Below are 21,722 nucleotides of genomic sequence, written 5' to 3'. Positions count from 1 at the left end.
TGTCTCCATGTGTCAATCAATCGATGCTCCTCTATTATCTCTAAGAGCGCCCTAAGGGATTTGGTATAATGATGTGGGGCCGGGTGGGAGCTATCCAATGGTGGATCGAGCGTGGTGTTGAAATCTCCCCCCCCAGATAAGGTGTTGTGGGCCTACGCCTATTACGAGTGCTCCAAGGTCTGCGAAGAAATGCGGGTCGTCTATGTTGGGGCCATAACAACAAACCAGGGCAACTGCCATATGCCCAAGTCTACCCCACATCAGACAGTACCTGCCATGGGTATCGCTCTTACTGCCCGCCAGAACGAAGGGAGTCCCCTTTTTAACCAGTATTGCAACACCTCGGGAGTATGATGAATAGGAGGAAAATGCCGTGTATTTCGCCCATCTACCGGCAAAGGTTGGAGTAGCCTGCGCCTTAAAGTGGGTCTCCTGGATAAAGGCTATGTGTATTGCATGGCGGTCCAGATAAGAGAGGATTCGTCTCCGTTTCCTAGGGTCCCCCAGGCCTCTAACGTTCCATGTAAGTATGTTTAAGTCAGTGTCTCCCATAGGCAGAGTGAGGATAAGGAGAAATGCAGCGCACAGGCGAAAGGCCTACGAACTCAGTACCTGTAACGGTCATGCGCGACACCCGCCTCACCCCTACCGCGCAGAGGCAACGCATTTTGTGTCGTACAACAATACCAAGGATGAAGCCGCACCTTCCGTCAGTGATTGTGTGTACTACAGGCCCCACGAGGGGACCGCCTCGCAACCCTTCAGCATAAAACCCTGTCAACTCTGTGAATAGCATTCTAGTCATATCAGCTGCGCCCAACATTGTCACAACATATACAAATAACTCTATCCCCCCACCCTTCCCCTCAGGTACCCCCAGCATGCAACGTGAGCCATTTATAATCACAATTCCATCTGATGTTGCAACATTGACAAACCCGTAGAATACGGAAAAAGGAACTCTTCCCATCCACCCATAACTAGTGCTCCAGCAGATCCTCCCCACCCCAATACCCGGAGTCATATCCTTGGGGGAAGCAAGCTGCCCAGCGCGTACACTCAGCATTACAGAAACATAAGGGGTCAGCACACCTCCGCCACCCAGGCCATACTTCCCCTCGCCATAGCCGTTATACACATCCAGGGCAGCAAGGGACCCCGCAACTAGTCTTGGAGTAGCTACGCCAGCCCCCTCCCAGCAGGCACCGAAGAGCAATAAGGCTATCCCAGTCTGCACTGTGACCCAAACCTGAGCTGCAAGCCGAGCACACCTCCCTGACCCTCGATACAATCCAGCAAATAATGCCCGCATCAGAAACCCCAGGCAAATTACTATGTTCCTTATGAGCAATGAGACATCAGAACCTTGAATGGAAATGGAAGATACCAAAGGTGTCACGGAACCCCCTACCCCACCCCCAACCCACTGAAGCAGCCCCAACTTGCCAGAAATCTCCTCCCACCCCCCTCCCAAAAGTGCCACCAAACAGCTCAACAGGAGCAACGAAGTCAGTTTGTTCATTGGGGTACACCCTATGGGGGTCATCCAGGGGACACACATATCCACCCTCCACGCCCTACTCCCCAACACAGCCAAGGGAAGGGGGGGGAGGGTGGTGCCTGGAATACGTTACCAACCACCGTCCGATACCCGACCAGGGCAATCACGTTCAGCCTCGGCGCCGTCACTCAAATGGGCTTGTGTAGTGGGCCTCTAGTAAAGCGTCCGCCGAACCGCCCCCATGCCCAGAGGCCCAGCCACAGAAACCAGCAGGTTAGCAGTCACTGTTCACCCTCATTTTCAGGTCCATCCTCTGCTCGTTGCTCAGCCCGTACATTCCTCAGCGCTTTCAAAAAATCGTCCACTTGCTGCGGGTTCGTAAAGAAGTGTTGCTTAGCTTGATGGGTGACTCTCAACTTCGCCGGATACAGCAACGCGTAGTCAATTTGAAGGGCACAGAGTTTTTTCTTAACCTCAAGGAATTTACGCCGCTGTTCTTGGACGACAGGCGTGAAATCTGGATAAACGGTAAAGCTGACACCCTCACATGTTAGGTTTTGATTCATGCGGGCGGCCCGCAGCGCAGCATCTCGATCACGGTAGTTTAAAAGATGTGCAATGATGGGCCTAGGTGGAGCCCCGGGTCTGGGCCGCGGCCCCAGTGAGCGGTGCGCTCTCTCGACGATGAATTGTTTAGAGAACTTTTCCGATCCAATGGAGGCCAGAAGGATCTTCTCCACGTATTCTTCCATGCGTCCAGTGTTGGTGGACTCCGGCACACCCACCACGCGAATTTTATTCCGCCGGCTGCGAGCCTCCAACTCCTCATTCTTAGCAGCGATAACTCTTAGGACATTGTCCGTTCTCGAAAGTTGCGTAGTATGCGAGGCTGTGGTGTCATCATTATCCGAGATCCGTCTCTCTGCTTCAGTTATACTTTCTTCATGTACATCTATTATTTTCTGCGCGATAGCATCCATTCGCGATGAAAGGCGATCTACCTTGTCAACTATGGTAGCAAAGCCTTGCCTCATTTCCTGCATCAGCTGTTGTAGGTCCGACGGTGGAGAGCCCGAGCTCGCGTTAGCCGCCGGTGGGCTGTGCGAGCCTCCTGCGCACCTCGCTGTCCCTTCTTAGCCACTGGGACATCAAATGAAAGCTTAGGCTGCCTACTGTCCTGTTTACCCATCGTGGGCCTTCTGTAGGAGACTAGGGGTAATTATGAAGGGGGGAGGAAGTCCGCAGTCCACTCAGGCAGGGCAATAGCAAGAGTTCCCAGGCGCAACCCAGCACGGCCACAAGCCGCCGGCGACCGCACACAGAAAGGTCCAAGCCGCTACACGGAGGTAGGGACCAGCAGAGAGGAAGTCATCTATCCCCGCCGTACCCAGAGAAGCGCCGGCCGCCACGGCAAATATGGCCACGCATGCAGTGCTCGTCCGCTGTCGGCGCACCGCGGTGCGTTAGGAATGCCTCCGGGGGAACGGCCGGGCGACCAGGCGACGAAGTGTGCACCACCCTCAAGGATCGGCAATAGCCTGTCACGCTCCAGGCCAATGAATCAGTGTCATCCCTCTCCCGGCAGCAGCAGAGAAAATAGGGCTAGGATGTAGGCGCAGGGAACGGTATGTCCTCCACAGGAGCTGCGGAGTGACGAGGCGCGCCAAAGTGCCCCTCCAGGGCCCGTACTCCAGGTGCCGAATATGCCCGCACACTCAGGTCTGTGCCCCGGTGCCACAACCCCGGCCCCCAGCACTCCAGAACTGAAATCCTCGAAGTAGCATCGCCGTCACCTGTCCACCGCACTCTGCCACAGTGCCACCAACATAGAGGCCCACAGCGCACCCAGCCTGAAATCACGGGGATCGGGGGGTCCGGGCTGACCAAAGTACAACGTCTACCATATGCCAGACAGGCATGCACAGCAGTGACCAACGCAGCAGCAGGGCTCCGGACATCCAGCGGCCGCCCAATTCATATGTGCGATCCAGCGGGGGGAGGGGGAGCCGGGCACCACGCCAACGACCAACTCTGATATGCCCTCCAGGCCCTGGGTGCAGCGCAGCGAGGCGGGGGGAGGGGCAAAACCCCCTCTCCAGTAGCGACGCTCACCCCGGGTTCCAGTCCTCTCCGATCCTCGGTTGCCAACAATACACAGGCACCCCAGGGGGAATGCCAGGCTCAGGCCGTGACCCACATCTGTGCGGTACCTTCCGCTCGCCGCTGTCACCTAGCCTCCGCAGCACCGGGGGCACCGCACCATCGATCCTCAATCCAGGGCCCACCTGCCTCGTGGTGCGCCCCGGCTTACCGTAGCTCAGCGGCCCGACCTCTCGCTCCGCCCCTCGTCAGCCCAGTGTCCGGTAAATCTCGCGCCGCCTCTAGCTCCGTCCCGGCAGGGCGCACCGTTTCCAAACTTGCACCGAAGCTGTAGGATAAGGTCAGCAACATCCGTAGTCGATTTTCGTCGGGAAGGCAGGCAGGTCAGAAGGATAAATGGAGGATTTTGATTCCAGGCTGAAGGAGCCTCACATGAGTGCGGCCATACTGCTTGTGCTCCCTCTAGCGCATTGGTTTTTCACGAGTGAAATGTCCTACTAACTATAACATGTGTGAAACCTATGGTTTTTTAAGTGAATTTGCAAGGTTTTTTTAAATGCTAATTCCTAACTAGAACGTGTGTGAAACCTATGGTTTTTTCAGTGAATTTGTACGGTTTTTTAAATGCTAAGTTATGTATTTTTTGCTTTTTAATTTTTTTGCCGTGCGCGCACGGTACGCGTAGTCGCGGAATCGTTACGCGAAGTTCGCGGAATTTTACCGTTTACGCCGTGCGCGTACGCTACGCGCATTCCGCGTTTTTTCGAAAAAAAATTACAATTACTTTTGGCCCTTGGGGGTCCTTCTGGGACCCCCTGACAAAGGCTAGGGGGTCAGGAACTGTCCACCCTGCCCCCTTTTCACGTTCTCCACCTTTGTTTTTCACCCCCTCAGACTGCGAGAGACAAAATGGCGGCCGACACTTCCTGGTTTCGACCGATTCGAATGTTTACTAAGATCTAACAACCAATCAGAATCGCGCTCGTGCACGGCGGCGTGCGCGTACGGTAAGCTTACGGTATGCGCTCGGAGCGCGCCTATAGATATATATATTGATTTAAATGCTATTTTCTCAGCAAATACTGAACACATTTACACCAGACCTACAAAAGGCACATCCCTGACCTGAGGACTACCTCTCTGCCAAATTTCAAGTAATTCTGTTCAGCCGTTCGGGCTGTAGCTTGGACTAAAGGTCCTATGGAAAAATGCATGGGGAAAACGCATTTTGGGACCCCCCTTTTTTCTCAGCCCCCGCTTGACGAATCCCCCCGAGACTTTCAGGGTAGGAGCGGAGCGGAGCGCCCCACCTATTTTGAAAATTTCGCGAGGATTCGTCAATTTGCGCCAAAGTTATTCAAAATAGAATGTTGCGGATTTCCTATGGAAACACGGTCCTAACTATAACTACCTACTGGCGACCGCCAGTAGGTAATATATATATATATATATATATATATATATATATATATATATATATATATATTCACTCCAACGCTCACCTTCACTACAAAGCAAGCAGGACACATGCTCCGGGTATGGTAAAAGGATTTAATGAGCTCCCAGCTAATCACTTGAAACAGTCTGTGGAACGCTGTGGCAGACGCGTTTCTGGCCAACCATGGCCGTCATCAGTGCCGATTTCACAGGCTGATGGGTTCACCTGTAGGTTCAACGATCACTCCTGATAAGTAGTCTCTCGACTCCTCCCACTGCAGTCAGGTGTTGGTTTTATATCGCTGGACTCCAGGAGAACTGCATGCTGCATATATATATACACACATGTATAATCTGCATATCTATATAAATACAAATATAAATGCATGCATGTATATACACATATGCATACATATGCATGTTATGTACATGAAAGTTTGAAAAACACTAATACAAGCAAAGCTAAAAAGCCACCTAATTACAAACAGAACTGCTTTAACTTAAAACGAGGGCGAGACCTATTGCATTTTCAATGCTTGTTTTTTTTTGAGAGGCGGTGATTTGGGGGCGGGGTCCAAAAGTGCCTCGTAGGTACTTCGCGGCACAAGACCCCGACCCCCTTCTCACACGGTGTAATTGTTCTTCAAGTTGGCAGGTATGTCTATGCTACTATATCATGAGTCACGACTGTGGCTAAACAAATGACAGATCTCTCCCTCAAGTGCATTCACCTCAAAACTTATCATACAGTTGTATATATCCCCCTGATAAATGCCCGGCACACGAAGATCTCTGCTGGCTGCTCTTTTTCAGTTCAGCCTGTCATGCAGAGGCCCTCGCTTCACCCTGGCATCCAGTCCAATGGCATAACTCACACCGCCCTAAAGCCAGCTCTGCAAAACGAAGTGCAGAACGTGTAAGAATACAAAACACCTTGTCGAAAGATACATTAACTACACATACATGCACATTCGTCAGTCACATTGTGTTGGTATGTGGTCTATCAAACAATAAGGGGTGCTTATATTCTAGAAGTATTAGTTACATTGGGAACAGCAAATACACATAATATACAGAGCTAGCAATCACTCTCATTGTTAAAGAACTATAATAAAAAGGTGATTTTTGTCCACATCATCTAAATTTACTTTACAAATCTCTAGAGGATATTTCTATGTCTAATGGGGTTCGAATTGGTGACCTGTAGATAACATGCATTACTGCTGAAGAAATACCATCCCTACAAGGGTCTTTGCACACTGCAAACAACGGACATCCCAGAATGAGGCTCTTAAAACAAAATATACCAGAAGCTATTTTTGTTCCTAAAAAAAGACAGCTTAGCTGGCAGCAATGTAACATGGACTATGTTGCTTTTCATACTTGTAGCTTGTTAATGTAGATGTTTATCCATGATATGCAATGACTGTAATCCGCTTGGCTGAATTCCAAAATACTGGTGTACGATTTAAGTAACTAGGATTGCCAGACGGCAGTAATCATTTATGGATCACTAGCCCAGAAGACTGTGAAGAATGCTCTGAAAGGGACACATGTTTGTGTGTTTTCCTGCATTTATAAGCCTGTTTTTGTAAGAAAAAGGTGAAAGAAAGAGAGAATCAAGACATTCTCAGGAGGTATTTGAAAGAAAATGTGCGGCACTTTGTACATGTCTGCTCTGCGACTAAGATTCATAAATACCATAAAAGGGAGAGTTGTGGGTGAGTGAGTGGATGGATGAGTGAGCAAGGGTGGATGTATAGATGGATGGATGGACGAATAGATGGATGGATGATGAAAGCATGCATGGGTGAAAGAGGGTGGGTGATTGGATAAAAGGGGGATGATGGGTGGATAAGTGAAAGATTGGATGGATGAATGAAAGGTAGTGAAAGGGTGGATGATGGATGTGTGAAAGGAGGGATTAAGTGAGAGGGTGGATGGAATAAAGGAGTGAAAGTGTTGATGGATGGATGAGCGAAAGGATTGATGGATTGGGGAAAGGGTGGATAAGGAGCTGGATGATTGAAAGTATAGGTTTGGAGATGGATTGATGGCTGGATAGGTTTGGATATGAAGGGTGGATGGACGGAATGGTGAAACACTGAATGATTGATGAAAGACTGAATAGACAATAGAATGTAAAAGGTTAAATGGTGGACGTCAGCAGGTAAATGATAGGATGAAAGGATGAATGGATAGATTGATGGAAGAGACAAGAGATATCTTCTGGGAAGAGACAAGAGATATCTTCTGGGAAGAGTCAAGATGATTTGCTTCATTTGCTTGGTGCCATAAGAGCTTTGGTGCGACATGGGGGTAGTTTCAGTTTTTTCCTACTTGCGTGCTCAAAAATATATAGTATTGTGCCAAACAGCAATTAACAGTATGACATTAAGAAGGTTCAAGTATTGCAAAAAAAAAAGTAAATGTTAACATATTATCGCATTTCTCTCATTTGGTGTAATTTGTTAACCTGCTTTGTTTATATAAACACATTTCTCATGTGTTTTGGTATGTGCTGCAACTAATATAGAAGTTGTTAAGTATCATCATGTCTTGCCCTTAGCCCCGCCCCTATCCACGCCCCCTCACTACACCTCTAGCTCATTTTAATGAGTACCTGCACTTATTTTTTCCCATTTAAAGCACTGGTTAGATATATGGTCCCATCTCCCCGTAATGGGTCAGGAAGCCATGTGTGCAGTGCTGGGTCTTCCTGTTAATGGATCAGTGTTTGATGCTGGGGCAGGCGCCTTGTTTCAGTGGAAGCACCTGTGACCGCCACACATGGGCTTCGCAAGCCCAGAACAAGGCTGCCGCCTAATAGATGGTGTGCTGAACCGAGGCACAGCAGACAAGGCCTTCAGGTGGAGATTAAAGATGGAGCTCTGATCCCGATAGACAACACCCTCCAATGGTGGGCGCAGAACATATTGGGGGGGAAGAAGCTGAACCAAAACACCCCAGACTGTGGATGGCCCTGGGGTCCATAGTGGCGAAGCATAGCCCGAGATTGGGGCGAAGGAGGTGCCAGAATGTCCGAATGGGGACGGGATATGGACTGGGGTATGCTGGCAAAGAAGGTGGCTTATGAGAGTCGAGGAGCCTCAAGAAATGGGACAAAACCTGCTCCACCCGGGGAACCCTCGGAGGCCTCTGAATGGTAGGGCGGAGGCTAGTGGGGCCGGGGCCCTGGGCAGGGATGGATATCCTTGCGATTGGGGACTTACTGTGGTGACTGTTGTGTTTCGATCTTTTCTTGGAATACACTCAATAAAAACAAAGGATGGAGCTCTGAGTGGGGGTCACCTCTCCCTCTGACGGTGCCATTCGAGGTGCAAGAGGGTCCAAGGCACCGGAGACTCATTCCCCACCAGCTGCTGGTTAATGACCCAGACCCGGCTCATAGATCCACCCGTGACATGTGCCAGCCTGGCAGCGGCTTCCGGGTCCGGGGAGTCCGATCGCTACAGCGCTGGGACGGACACTAGGAGCTGGAGACAGCCCAGCCGCCAGGCCACGCCCGATCCCTCCAGCCTGGCCCACCCCGACCCAGCCCTTTGTGAACTACGAGTCCCAGAATGCAAAGCACTGTTGATAAAACAGCCAGAGCTCGACAGCTGCCCCCTGGGCGCCCACTGCCAGTCAGCGGGATGGTTTGGCGGGGGCCTCTGTCACGGTGTCCAGTGTAGCGCCCCGCTGGGCGCCCCTAAGCCCGTCAAGCACCTGGGTGGCAGGAACTGACCCCCGTGACAGGAGTGACCCGCACACGCCCCCTACCCCTCTCCCCCCAGGACTGGCATCGCTCTTACCTGCTGTGACGGGGTCCCGGGCTCTCTTCCACCCAGTACCGGCCCCGCTCCACCCTCCGGACTCCGCTTACTGCCCAGGAAACTCCCACTGACGGGAGCAGGGACAGGCCTGGTGCCACCGAGGGCTCTTGGCCAATCAGGGGCGCCGAAACATGACCTTTCGGAGGCATGGAAAGAGCGCTGCGCGAGGATTGGATGGGCAGAATGTTGTCATGTAGTCCACGATGGCAGGCTCCGTTGACTCACCTGTTGTTTCAGATTGGCTGCGGGGATCCTGCCTGGTGTCAATTGGCTGTTAAAAGAAGCAGCTTGCATTAAGCCCTCCGATTGGCTAGACCATTTTATTATGCCTTCAAGGTACATTTGTATTTCAATGCCTTAGCGTACACAGTCCACGCTATTGGCTGGCCAGGGATGACATCATCTGCATACATGCCAACTGACCAGATTCAGGAAGGCTCCACATTTTTAAAGCCAAAGGGCTTATTTTAACTACCTCCCGCCCGAAATTGCTTCAGTTTTATTGTTGGTTAATGTGGAAAATACATTCTCTCGCTTTGTTTTTCTCAATCTTCCTGTTTTGAAATGTTGGCATGGAGGCAGTCATCTTGGGAAAAAAGATTTCTACTTTTATCAGCTTGCGATTGGCCAAGGGAACGCGCCTCACAAGACTGACTGGCGCTGATTGGCTGTCAGGCTCCTTTTAGGTGCACCGCTGCATGGTCACTTCCTGCAGCAAAGGGGCACGCTGGCTCCACGGCGAGTCACTTCCGGGTTTACAGCAGACGCCGGGTAGGAGTGACAGGTCCCGTGCCCACCTCCTAAGGTACAGGAGCTGCAGGGGCGTGCAAAGGTCAGTGCGGGGTCATTTACGGTGTTGTGGCACGTGCTGCTGCAGCGTGTCCCTTCTCGGCCATCGTAGAGAAGGTGCTGAGGTCTAACTTGACTTTGAAACGTTTTTTAGTTCGAGCTGGCAGACACTGGTGCTGTGGTTGGAACAGACCCATTGTGACCCCTACAACCACTTAGAGGGTCTGTCAGCCCGCCCATTATTGCCATTGGTTGGCTTTATTGTCTCTCTCATTCGCTTGTTTCCTATTGGCTGTCTTTCCCTCTCCCACTTTGTCGGTCTTCTGTGTGTCCCTCTTTTGATGCATAGCCTCTTAACCACCCCTTTCATAGGCTGTTGATATCCTTTTAGGGAACCTTCCTTTTTTTTTTTTTGTCTCGGCCTGACGTAAGCAGCGTATGCGCTGCTCTCAGCTTATGAAGCTTCTTGGAATTGATACTGATCCAGCGCAAAAAAAGCGGGGGGAAAAAGTGAGAGCACAAACTGTCCTCCCTGCGTCGCAGACCCGCCGTCACACTAACTCATTCTCCCACACATTCCTTGGTGGGGCCCATAACACCAACACTCATACGTCACTCTCTCTCTCACGAGTCTGCACACAGGAGGGATGATACAATTCTTACGCTGGACATGTGGGGGAAACACCTTATAACCTATAGGGAGAGAAAAGTTATCTTACAAAATATACATTAACATCCTTCGCCTATAGATCCTTAATCCTAAACATCAAGGCACTCCACCCACTTGGTCAATGGATTAATTTAGTTGGATTGGTTGATGGTAATTGTTATGCTGCCCTGGGATCCTCTCCTCGGGATGACGATGATGCTAGTTAGGGGTCCACCTCCCATCCGTCCCCAGTCCGGTGTATGTATAGCACTCTCGGACTTGGGAGACAGGTGGGCGAGGGAAGGAAGGGTAGGGACCGCGGGGAAGGAGATCTGAGAAGAAGAAGACCGGTTACTCCAAGGCGGTCTTTTCGGGTACAGTTCCCCCCCCCCCCCCCCCCACCCTGTGCCTGAGGCCACGGCTCACCTGAGCTCTATTTTCCCCCTGCGTGGTATTTAAGTTCCACCCCAGGACTGCTCAGTCCCGTGCGTGGATAGGGGAATGTCTCCAGGCCTTCCGTGGAATGCGGAACCGGGTCCGGTGTCTACCTCGTTACCTCACGGGTAGCCGGGTGGTGGGTCAAGGGTCTCGAAAAGGAGTTCGAAGAATTCAAGGTAGGCGCTTCCACTCTACGCCTCACTGAGTTCCAAGGGCGGAGGAGCGCGGGGAGTGCTCTGGCTTTCTACCGTTCCGTCACGGAGAAGCCCAGAGCGCACTATGTCTATTCCTAGCGCTACGACGTCACACCCTCAATCCTTGGGCGGAGGAGCGCTAGGAGCCGGATTGGGATTCTCCCGAGCAGGGAGCGATGGAATAAGCGGGGAATACGGTGAGGAAACCCGGCGCTACTACGTCACGCCCGGAATCCAGGGGCGGAGGAGCGCTGAGAGGGCTTCTCACCTGAAAGCTGGAGGAGGTCTCGGTCACAGCACTGGAAGCCTCGCAGAGACAGGTCTTCGGTAGTGCTTACAGCGGCGAGGGAGGGCCACGAGGCGCTGCACTTTCCGAACACTGCTAACGTTACCTGATTCACTAGGAAGCGGGAAGTCCCTCGGGAAACGGAGGAAAGCGGGTAGCCAAGAAAGCGTCCGTGTTCAAAACGTTCAGCCTCGATGAATGGAATCATTGGCCCCGCCTCCTGGGAGGAGCCGCGTTATGTGCATTCTGGAGACCACGTGTGTCGGCGGTCTCCGGGGACTCTGGATGTTGGTGTCCTAGCGCTGCTTGGGTGCGGGGCGCGATTCGAATCATGACAGTAATTTAGAACCAGCTAAAACACATTTTAAGGCTCAGAATCCTTCTCTCTCTTAATAAACCACAAATTCGTATTTCTTGTTAATCAATATTTGTTTATCTAAATTTTCATAATGACTTGTATTTGCATTTGTTTTGTCAAAGTTTAGGATTTCTAGAATTAATTCAAGTAAAACGCGGAACATCATATTTGCCTAATCTGGCAAATTGAAGTCCTCTAATTCATTGGTTCTGCATAACCAAATTGTCCACAAAGCAGGCCAAACCTCAAAGTTCTTTGCTCAGCACGTTTCAGTCCCAATTTCTCAAAGGACCAGAAAATCGTGCAAGCATCTATCATAGCCCGTGGATTTAGGAAAAGTTCGCAGTCATCAAGCGGTCGGGCATCATCTGGGTCATCAGGAAAGGCGTCACGAACGAAGTCATGAAAAGGAAAATAATGAAGAGCAGCATCCTTTCTCCCTATTCTACTACCCTTTTTAGGTCTCGGCTGCGCTTGCGCAGTCTCGCTCCGAGATTTAATGAGTTTGAGTGACTTTGAGAAGAGGGGCTTGCACCCGCCCCTCTTCTCTCCTGTTCTCCATTGGCTGGCCTCTTAAATGCTGGCCAGCCACTGGAGAAGAGGTCCAGTCACTCCGTTGAAGCCCCGTCCTTTTCGGATCGGGGGGCGTGTTTTTTGCGAGAAGTCTCAGGGAGGAGACAACAGCAAAACACGCCCCCCAATCCGAAAAGGACACTCCCTTTCTCCGAGGCATTTTCTGCTGTGCCTCGGAGAAAGGCGGTCGTGTGCTCGTCCGCTCCCCCTTCGTCCGGCTGCTGCTCTGGTCTCCTCACCTCTCCTTACCCTGTCCTGGCCGCTGCGCCACTCCTCTTACACTTGGTTATGTGTGTATTTCCCACTCGTGTGTTAATGCCATCGCGCCTGCCCGGTCAGTTGGAGAAAAAAAGACGGAAAAGATCTAGCAGGGGGAGGGGCGGGGCTGTGCCAGGCACAAGATGGCGGAGGGGGCGGCGGCGCAAGCCAAGGAGCGGCGGCGGGAGCAGCTGCGGCATTGGACTGCCTCTTGCAATGCCCCACGCTGTGCAGGCTGCTGTCATACCTACTTGGCAAGGTTAGTGTGCAGGCGCACAGGGCCAAAGTGCGGTCCCTGTTAAGAATGCACGATATTCATTCTGTATGCGGCGTGGCCGCTGACTGGCAGTTATGCTGTACTCTGGTGGAGGATGGTGCCCGTGGGTCGTGACGATCCTTAATTGTTTGTGTGGCATGATCAGTTTTTAGTCAGGATGAAGTACGGACCTGTTGTCCTGAGGCGATAAGCGGCGGATTATGGATTGAAATGTTCATGCATTTGGAGTGTACTAAACACGGTTCTTTAATTGGTTGCGGGGTGTGCTGCACTTGTAGCATGGGCCAGTGCTTTAAATGGTGCGGTACTGTCCGGTACGGAGTACCGGCATTTTTTTATTTTGAGGTAGAGTAATGGCACTTCTCAGAAACAAGCAGGTACTCTGATACCGAGTACCTGCACTTCTATTTTCCCATTCAAGCACTGAGCATGGCGTCAGGTTGGTGGAATAGAAATACTTTACAGTTGATGTGGTTAAGGTTTGTGCGACACACACCTCATACTGTCGCTGTAGTTTGTGAGGCTGGGATACAAACGTGTTGTCCTTAAACCATGAGTTGGAGGAGCTGTACATGACTTGAGTTTAGGACTTCACACCTATTTGTGAGGTTGACTTAAAGGCATTCGTGCTTTTTGGTGTGGTTTGTGGGTTTGGGATGCGGTTGTTATACAATCTTATGCATCAGTTCTTCTGCCCGGGCGTGTCACAGCGTTCGAGGAGGCCGAAGACCCGATTCTGTGGGACTGGACGTGCTCTGACAGGCCTATGGATCCTATGGAATGTGGGACTGGGTACTGCTGCATCCCTTTACGTGGGTCTCGGTGCTGCAACGTGTTTTTGCATTATTTGGTATTCGGCTCTTCCTGTCTCTTGTGCCTTCAGGCTACAGTTTTAGATACTTCCACACTCGAGCTGATAATCCAGATCTGCTCACCAAAGAGCTTGTCCTGGAGAGGGGTTAATTCCTGCGATGGGCAGCTGGTGAGGGCCCGGCTGCCGTGAGGCTCCTACACTGCAGTCTTCGCTCTGCCTTTCTTGGCTGGGGAAGCTGGTCTCCTCTGCGTCCCTCCATGCTGCTGTCAGCAGAGCCAGTGGCAGGTAAGACCTCGCTGTGCTGGATTCCCTGCTGTAATGGGTTCCCTGCTAATCAGTCCAAAGACAGGTGGTGCAGGGCATCATCTTTCTTCTAGTCCTAGCACATGTAATGGCAGGGTCCCTACCGTGTTCGTGTCCCTGGGCAGATAAAATAGCAGAGGGCAGGCATTGCAGACCCCCTGCTTTGTGGCTCATGGCTGAATACTGCATAATATGCTGTGCTTCTGTCTATAGGCAGTCTTTCGTCCTGCCCCCTGGTCCACACGCGGTATTATACAGTGTTCGCGGTACTCTGTCCAGTGGCAGCCATCATGCGGCTTCCCTTGTCCTCCGTTTCATTGACAGGAATCGCATAGCCCCTAACATGCTTCGGTCCATGGGCTGTTATTAAAGGGTCTGATCTCACCGATCCACATGCATGCCTCTTACTGTCCCCTGCTTACCAATACATAGGTGGGTGTTAATGAGCCTTGATGTGCTTCAATCATGGGAAAAACACTGGCGAGGCCCAGCTTTGCTACAGGTGACCTGTGGTTGCTTGTGTTTCCATTCAGAGGGGTTGTGGTCCGGCAGTTGTTGCTGGACAGTTCAGATTGGAGCAGAACGAAGGCTGGTTTGCTTAGACCTAATCCCTATCAACAGTGGCACAATAAGCAAAAACCGTGGTCTGGAATGCGTCGGAGAGTAAGGTATAGTGAATACCATTAAATTGAGCATTTCAGCCATCATATATTTTCACTTTATATAGCTTGCCAGTTTGGGAGATACAAGCCTGGTAGTGTGTTCCACGATCAGACTGCCTTCTTGCTGTATTTTTGTCAGTTTCCTCTTCAGGATCCTGATATTTTCTGTGAGGCAAATTTAAACAAACCTTGGCAAAGCCAATAGCGATTGCTTTTTGTTAGGCAAAGTGTTTACTAATGGTCAAACTGGTTTTGTCTGTTGCCCCCACCAGGCCTATAGAGAGAATCCCATTCGGGAGGGCCACAGGCAACCAGGGGTTACTGGGTGTCAGTTGTGGAGGCTGGGATAATTTGCCTCGGATGACTTTGGGTCTATCCACCATGAGTCTGAAGAACTAGGCCTAGTACAATCGCTTCAGCGCTTGACTATCCATTCTGAGATGGGTATTGTGGTGGGATGCAAGCTCAGAACTCAACAATTGCCCAGCTGCACAATAACTGATTGTCCAATCTGGTGTTTTACTTTAGTAAAAGAAAATTACTACACATTTAAAATCTAATACACTCATAACAATTTAGTGGATACAAATAACACACCAGTACCAGATCTACTGTGCCATAGATTCTGCCCCACCTCACCCCTTTTCCTGGGTGCCCCCTCCCTCTCAGCCTTCCTTCCTCCCTCTCTCCTTTGGTAATTCCAGCCTTGTCTCCTTGAGGGGTTTCGAATTTGAATTGGGCATGTGTCAAGGCTACCGTGCAGGTTACCTTTTAAATCCGTATGTCGATCTGTTATTCAAAAGTCCCCTTTCAGCAGTGTCCCCACAGCACGAACATCGGAGTTCTTTCCTGGCAATACACAACTCTTCGTTCCTGCTTTTTGGAGAAGACGTGCAGACTAAAGTTAAAGCCTGTGATCCAGTGGAGGGAAGTATTAGAACAAGAACAGGGGCCAGTCTCTGACAGACAGGCATGGACACTAGATGATGCATCCGTCTCCAGCGAGCAGTGAACTCTCTTCTGAGTCTCAGGTGAGGTGCAGCAGATGGGCTGCCAAGAGTCAGGGATCACAGCAGTATGAGCACAGTTGTGGCAGGGTCTTTGTTTCCTGCTGCAGGGTTCACCTGGGGCCTAGTCCTTGCTCACAGTGCACAATCCACCTTGGACACAGTTCTTGATGGTGGCAGTACAGTCCGTCTTGGACATAGTTTCTGGGTGGTGGCACAGTCTGCCTCTAGCACAAATCTTGGGTTCGGTGGCAGTCTGCCTTGGGCAAGGCTCTTGTCTACAGACTCAATTACTGCTGTTCGTGATTCCCATATGAAACTGCTACAATGAAGAGACAGTGCCCACAATTCTCAGAACATGTAGATGGATCACTCTCCACAATTTTCCTGCTTGTTGCAGACTCATACTCCACCCAGGGCAACCTACTTCTGCTACTCCCTGTACAGTCAAACCTTCTGCAGGATTGGCAGGCTCCTTCCCCGTAGCACTAGGATCTGGGTTCGCACACAGAAGCAGAAAGTGAAATGAATGGGGCAGTAGACACTCACTCCAGTGACATGGATAAACAAGCAGTTACAATGCAACGGTCTCGGCATTGTTAAAGTTAGAGCTATTGGAATTGCTCATGACATTATTTTTGTTTATGTTTTTAAAACATGTAAAGAAACGGCATTGTTATTTACAATGTCAATAGCTTAATCTGTGTGTGGGTGCAAATGCACTAGGTTTCGCATTGGAGAGTGATTAAGCTATTGACATTGTAAATAACAATGCCGTTTCTTGAAATGTTTTAAAAACAAAAACATAAACAAAAATAATGTCATGAGCAATGCCAATAGCTCTAACTTTACCAATGCCGAGACCATTGCATTGTAAATGCTTGTTATAATAGATCAAGTCAAAGAAGATACAATTTTAGAACAGTTGTGATTGGCTGGTCAAGATCGTCTGACTTATTATTACAGATTTTTAGTATAGTTCGAGGGGTGAGGTCATTGGTCAGTGAAAAGTTGGCTTGTTCCGGTTTACTGTAAGGTTGATTGTTCTCCTGTCTTGGCGGATGTCCCGTTCTACATCCTTGACCGGGGACATGTCGTACAGAGGTCCCTATGAGGTTTAGGAGATTCTTGCACATGCGCAACTCACTCCGCGCCTCATGAGACAGTGGCCACTTCTACATGTGGTGACAGCGGCCATCTTTGATTTAGGCCCAAATGCCAACTTAAGCAAAACAAACACAAAAGAGTAATTAATACATAGAAATATTGAATCTAATGTTAACCCCTTACTAATCCCTCTATGTGCTTGTATTTATCAAGCATATAGCGACATTTAAAGCAATTATATTCATCTTTTTCGATCCTCCTTGAGGGTGCAACATTACAAAGCAACATATATCATGCAGTATTCTATTACCACATATACTATTGTTAATATGCGTACGGATTTTAGTTATAAAGGTTATTTAGCCATGCAAAATGCAAATCCCACGTGTAGTTTGCTTTAAATAAAAAATTTAATAATGTTGATTAGTGTACATGCAACACTTATTTAATAATAATATTAGTTAATAGATTATCAGTCAGTCAGTCATAAGCTTTTATTCGATATGCAAGATATCTTGTAAGCACATAAAAAATACAATAGACACATAAAAATCACAGTTACAAGAAGCCAGTATGAAGTACATAAGAATATAAAAAAGGGCATAAATTTCCCATAATAAATTATCTAAAAAAAGAATTAAACAGCTACTGACAATCTCTTGCAGCGAATGAGCCAGGACCACTTTAAAAATTTCGCAATTCCACACACAAAAAGGGGGGAAGTGTCCGTCGTTAAAATGCGCAGGGCCTCAAGGTGACTACGTGTGCCCATATTGCGACAGAGGGGTTTCAACCAGACACCCCTGGGCCTTGCATAATCCGGGCAAGCAAATAAAACGTGTACAATAGTCTCAACCTTGCTAGGGCAACATGCACAATTGGGAGAAATGCGGGGCACAGGTGACCAACTCGATACCAATGCACCTAGGGGGAGGCATCCAACTCTGAATTTGAAATAAAGGGCTCGGTCACAAGGGAGAGTTATCAAGTCCAGGTAGGGTTCAAAAGCCACAGTGTCTTTAATTTGCAAAAAGGCGACAGTCGACTTGCAGTGGTTGGAGGTTGTATTTAGCCGCTCCGCACACCAGTTCCAATAATGCGCCTTGACAACTTCTTTTGTAGGGGCTGAACGTGATGACCAGCAGCCTCCTAGACCGACATTCTCCAAAAGCTTTTTGGTATCTCTAAGCCACTTTATTTCGGCCCAGCCCCCCAGACTCATAATTTCTCCCAAGGCATCAGCATAAGATTTCAATTCTTCACCCCTCCAGATTCTTGTCCATAACAAAAGCGGGCGAAGCTGGGCCTGGTCTTTAATATTTTTGCAGCCCATGTCCAACCGGACAGGTACGGATGGAGTACTCAGGGGAACGGAGATAAGAGATTTCAATAACTTACTCTCCGCTGTCTCTAGATCTTTCAAACAGCAATGGCCCCACAGTTCTGCCCCATACAAGGCTGATGACACTACTTTAGTCTTGTAAATGTCAACTACTGGGGTGAGTGATCTTCTTGGAGAGGCCCTGAACTCCCTCATAAGGGCACCTCCCACTCTCCTATGGCTGAGGACCATTTTATCAATATGACTAGCCCAGGACATCCTATCCGTAATCCGGATACCCAGGTAGTCAAATTCGGCTACTTTCTCTAAGGGGGTCGAGTTTAGAGTCGGGGGGCGGCCCAGTTTCTTAGGAGGATTTAGGACTAGATATTTTGTTTTATCCACGTTTATTGTTAATCCTCTTGTATCACAGAACTCCTGAAATCGTGTTAGTAATTTCTGGAGACCTTGAGGGGTCTTCGAAATCAGGAGCGTGTCGTCCGCAAATAGCAGGGTGGGGATCCGGACTCCACCGAGACAGGGGGCGTCGGCTGGTTCTTGCTGGAGATGTTTTACCACCCCATTCACATAAAGTGAAAATAGGGTTGGAGCCAAAACGCAGCCCTGCCTTACGCCCCTGGAGACTGGAATCTTCTCAGTAAGTTCACCGTTTTTACCCCAGCGGACCTGGGCAAAGGTATGGGCGTGAAGGTTGATAAGAAGTGACAAGATGTAAGGGGGTAAGCCCAGCTCGAGAAGTACCCTCCAAAGATCCTCTCGGGGGACTAGGTCAAAGGCAGTCTTCAGGTCTATAAAGGCCAAATAAAGGCTGCCCTTGCCCAGTTCCACCACCTTCCACCCCAGTAGTATCAGCCTAAACACCTGCTCAATTGTCCCCATTCCGACCCGAAAACCTGTCTGAAAGAATTTTATTCTCCTCCACCCAATGGAGGATCCTTCCGAGGATAGCTTTACCTGCTATCTTTTGGGTGGAGTCGATCAGACTTATGGGTCGGTAATTACCTGGAGCTTCCCTGCACCCTTTTTTATAAACTGGGACCACCACCGCCCCTTTCCAGGATTCAGGTACTGCCCCTCCCATCATGATGTCATTAAGTAGCGCTGCTATGACCCGTGCCCATTCAGCTGGGTATGTCCTCATAAGGTCTCCCGGGAGGCCATCGGGACCCGCAGCCTTGCGTGGGGCTACCCACCCTATAACCCCCTCAAGTTCTAGCGGAGTAAAGAGGTCGTAGGCATGAGGTTCAATTATATGCGTAAGAGCCATCCCCGCATTACAATCCCCTTCTGGAGGGAGGTATAAAGACCCAAAGTGCTTTACCCAGCTTTGTGGCGAGATGTTACAGGGTCTCATAAGTGCATCGGGGTTTTTCCGTGCACTTATAAGTTTCCAAAATGCCCTTGGGTCTCTACTTTTGCTGGCCTGGAGCAGGTCATCCCAATATTTATCTTCCCACTCCCTCCTGGCTAGTTTAAGAGAGTTATTGTAGGCCCTCCTTGCTACCTGTATCTCAAGACGGGACTTAGCTTTAATCGCCTCAACTAACTTAGCCTTAAGAACCCTACATGGTTGGGAATACCAACCCTCAGGGGGTTTTTTAGAGAGTTTATTACCCAATTTATTATGATGAAGGGTAAAGACATTAGTCAAGGCATCAGTCAGGGAGACAAAGAGCCCACTCACTCTACCCACACCTTCCAACGATGTTCCAAGGTTTAGTACTGTATGGTGTAGGAGAGATTTTATTTCTTCTACCTTCCCCTCTGATAAAACCAGTTTGGCCCATTTAATTCGCCTGCCACAAGGGGAGACTTCCGATACCTCAGGTGGTGCTGCTACTTGGTTTATAGGAACCTTACTTGAGTGACGCCACCACTGAACCATACTTAAAGAAAGCAGGTTATGGTCGCTTTCAACCGAGGGGACCACCTGCATGTCCCTTACATAGGGCCAAAGACACACGTCTACTAAAAGATAATCTAACCTAGAGGTATGTCCGGGCCTATTATACGTGTGAGCACCCAGCCTATCCGAGGGTGTCCTCCCATTAACAGCCCTTAGATTGAATTCAAGACTCAGGGAGTATAACTGAAGCGCCACTTCTGACCACCTCTTGATCGGTGGGATTTCCAGAGCCGGAATCCCCCACCTAGTGTCCTCCTCTTCTTGGTCGAGGGAGACGTCCGAACCCAAAGGCTCGAACGTACAGTTCATATCACCTGCAACCAGTGTACAAGACTTATGTGGGGTGTTGTTTAACAAAGTCTCGAGTAATGATATTATAGGAGACTTTCTCCCGCCCACGGTTCCCCGGGCATAAACATTATAAACGTTTAAAACAACTCTTCCCCCTTCGGTCTATTAGAGTTATGTTTTGAATGTCAGGAGAACCTGTGGGGAAATCCATAATTCTGCAATCGAGAGATGCCGCAACCCAGATAAGGAGGCCACCGGCTGGGCGCCCCCTCCCTGAAGTTGAGACATGCGCAGAGGAGAAATAGGAGGAAAAACCCACCCTGTGGACCGGCACACAACTCCATGTCTCTTGAAAGAGGCACAGAGAGTGCTCGTCAACCTGCGTAGTAAAGTCAGCCAGGGGCAGCTTTCCTGCAATCCCCGCGACATTCCAGCTGAAAACCTTAAAGACAAGGTCCGTCACAGCCGGAGTGCTGCAGGGCACCGGAATGTCCCCGCCTGTAGAGCTCCTCGGGAAAACGTGAGGACAGCAAGGGTCTTGCAAGGTGGGTATAAGGTCACCTATCCCACTTGCAGGCTTACTTTTGCTAAGTGATAATATTTCCACTGAATCTACTCTCTGCCCAACTTCCAGTCAAATGGGTCCCGCTGAACACAAATGTTTCTCCCTGGAGTCCCCTAAAATCCCATTCCTATTCTGATCAAGAACAGGGGGACTTAAGCCTCGACCGGTCGAGTCAATGATTTGCCTGGGGTAAAAGAAGGAAAGGTCTACCACTTTAACCCCCGTGACCCCCATATTAGGAACAGGGGTACAAATTGATGGTACCACTCTTGGATCTTGGAAATTTACAATTATACAGTCCCCCTCCTGTGTTTTTTCTCCATGTCCAACCCAGTCCACTCTACGAACACTCAGTATAATGCCATCCACATCTAGCGGGATTGGCTTATTTGCCTTTAGCCAGTGGATACACTTATTCTTAAGTGATTGATGATTTTCCCACTGGCCGTCTTTTAAAGGAGGCACATTAACCATGACTGCCGCAAAGGGTTGACAGTCTGGTGGAAGATTTACTGGGGGAATTTGACTCACTTGTTTGCTAGGGGCAGGTGAAAGGGTCGATCTGGTGGTAGGATGGGGGACGGACCTAAGGGATTTCTCTAAGGCTAACCTGCTAGAGTTGGTGCAAGCCCCTTGTTTTTTAGGAATTTCCATTATACGACTCACTACCTGTGATTGCTTCGGTCGGGGAGACTTAGGTTTATTGTTATCGGGCACTATCTGGGTTTGAGGACCCTTTTGCCAAAGTCCTGCTTTGGGACTTGGAATGGATGTGGAAGCTGTAGTAGATGGGCTATTAGAAGCTCCCTTCTCACAACATAGTGGATGCTTAGAGGCTCCCTGAGATGAAGGCACGTTTCCGGTTGCGACCAGGTTCTTAGCTTCGGTCACTCTACTTGTTTGTTTAACTGCTACTTTAAGTGAGTGAAAGCCGTCAAGGGTTGATTGCTCGAGTTTGTCGATCCTATCCCCAAGGCCTTTGACTTGAGTTAGCAACGGATTCAAGAGTCTATAAACCTTCTCAAGAAT

General features: G+C 49.6%; 2 protein-coding genes across 7 annotated transcripts in view; one reads left to right on the top strand and one right to left on the bottom strand.

The window, feature by feature from the left end:
* KLC4 (kinesin light chain 4) overlaps positions 1 to 9,039 on the bottom strand; it is a 595,564-nt gene extending 586,525 nt beyond the window's left edge. For 2 of the 5 annotated variants that reach the window (XM_085610151.1, XM_085610153.1), the window contains exon 1: positions 8,854 to 8,997. The gene's annotated coding sequence lies outside the window, so the exon portion shown is untranslated. Of the gene's footprint in view, positions 1 to 8,271; positions 8,530 to 8,853 lie in introns of those variants that run through there. The other 3 variants (XM_085610149.1, XM_085610150.1, XM_085610147.1) reach the window with 3 other exon arrangements.
* Positions 9,040 to 9,562: 523 nt separating this feature from the next.
* The window catches only part of MRPL2 (mitochondrial ribosomal protein L2), a 112,599-nt gene continuing 100,439 nt past the window's right edge, over positions 9,563 to 21,722 (top strand). The window contains exon 1 of one of the 2 annotated variants that reach the window (XM_085610144.1): positions 9,563 to 9,706. The gene's annotated coding sequence lies outside the window, so the exon portion shown is untranslated. The remainder of the gene's footprint in view (positions 9,707 to 21,722) is intronic. The other variant, XM_085610145.1, reaches the window with a different exon arrangement.

The sequence above is a fragment of the Triturus cristatus genome, chromosome 6 (assembly GCF_964204655.1).
Source record: "Triturus cristatus chromosome 6, aTriCri1.1, whole genome shotgun sequence".
Lineage (NCBI taxonomy): Eukaryota > Metazoa > Chordata > Amphibia > Caudata > Salamandridae > Triturus > Triturus cristatus.
This window is presented reverse-complemented; position numbering and strand designations above follow the sequence as displayed.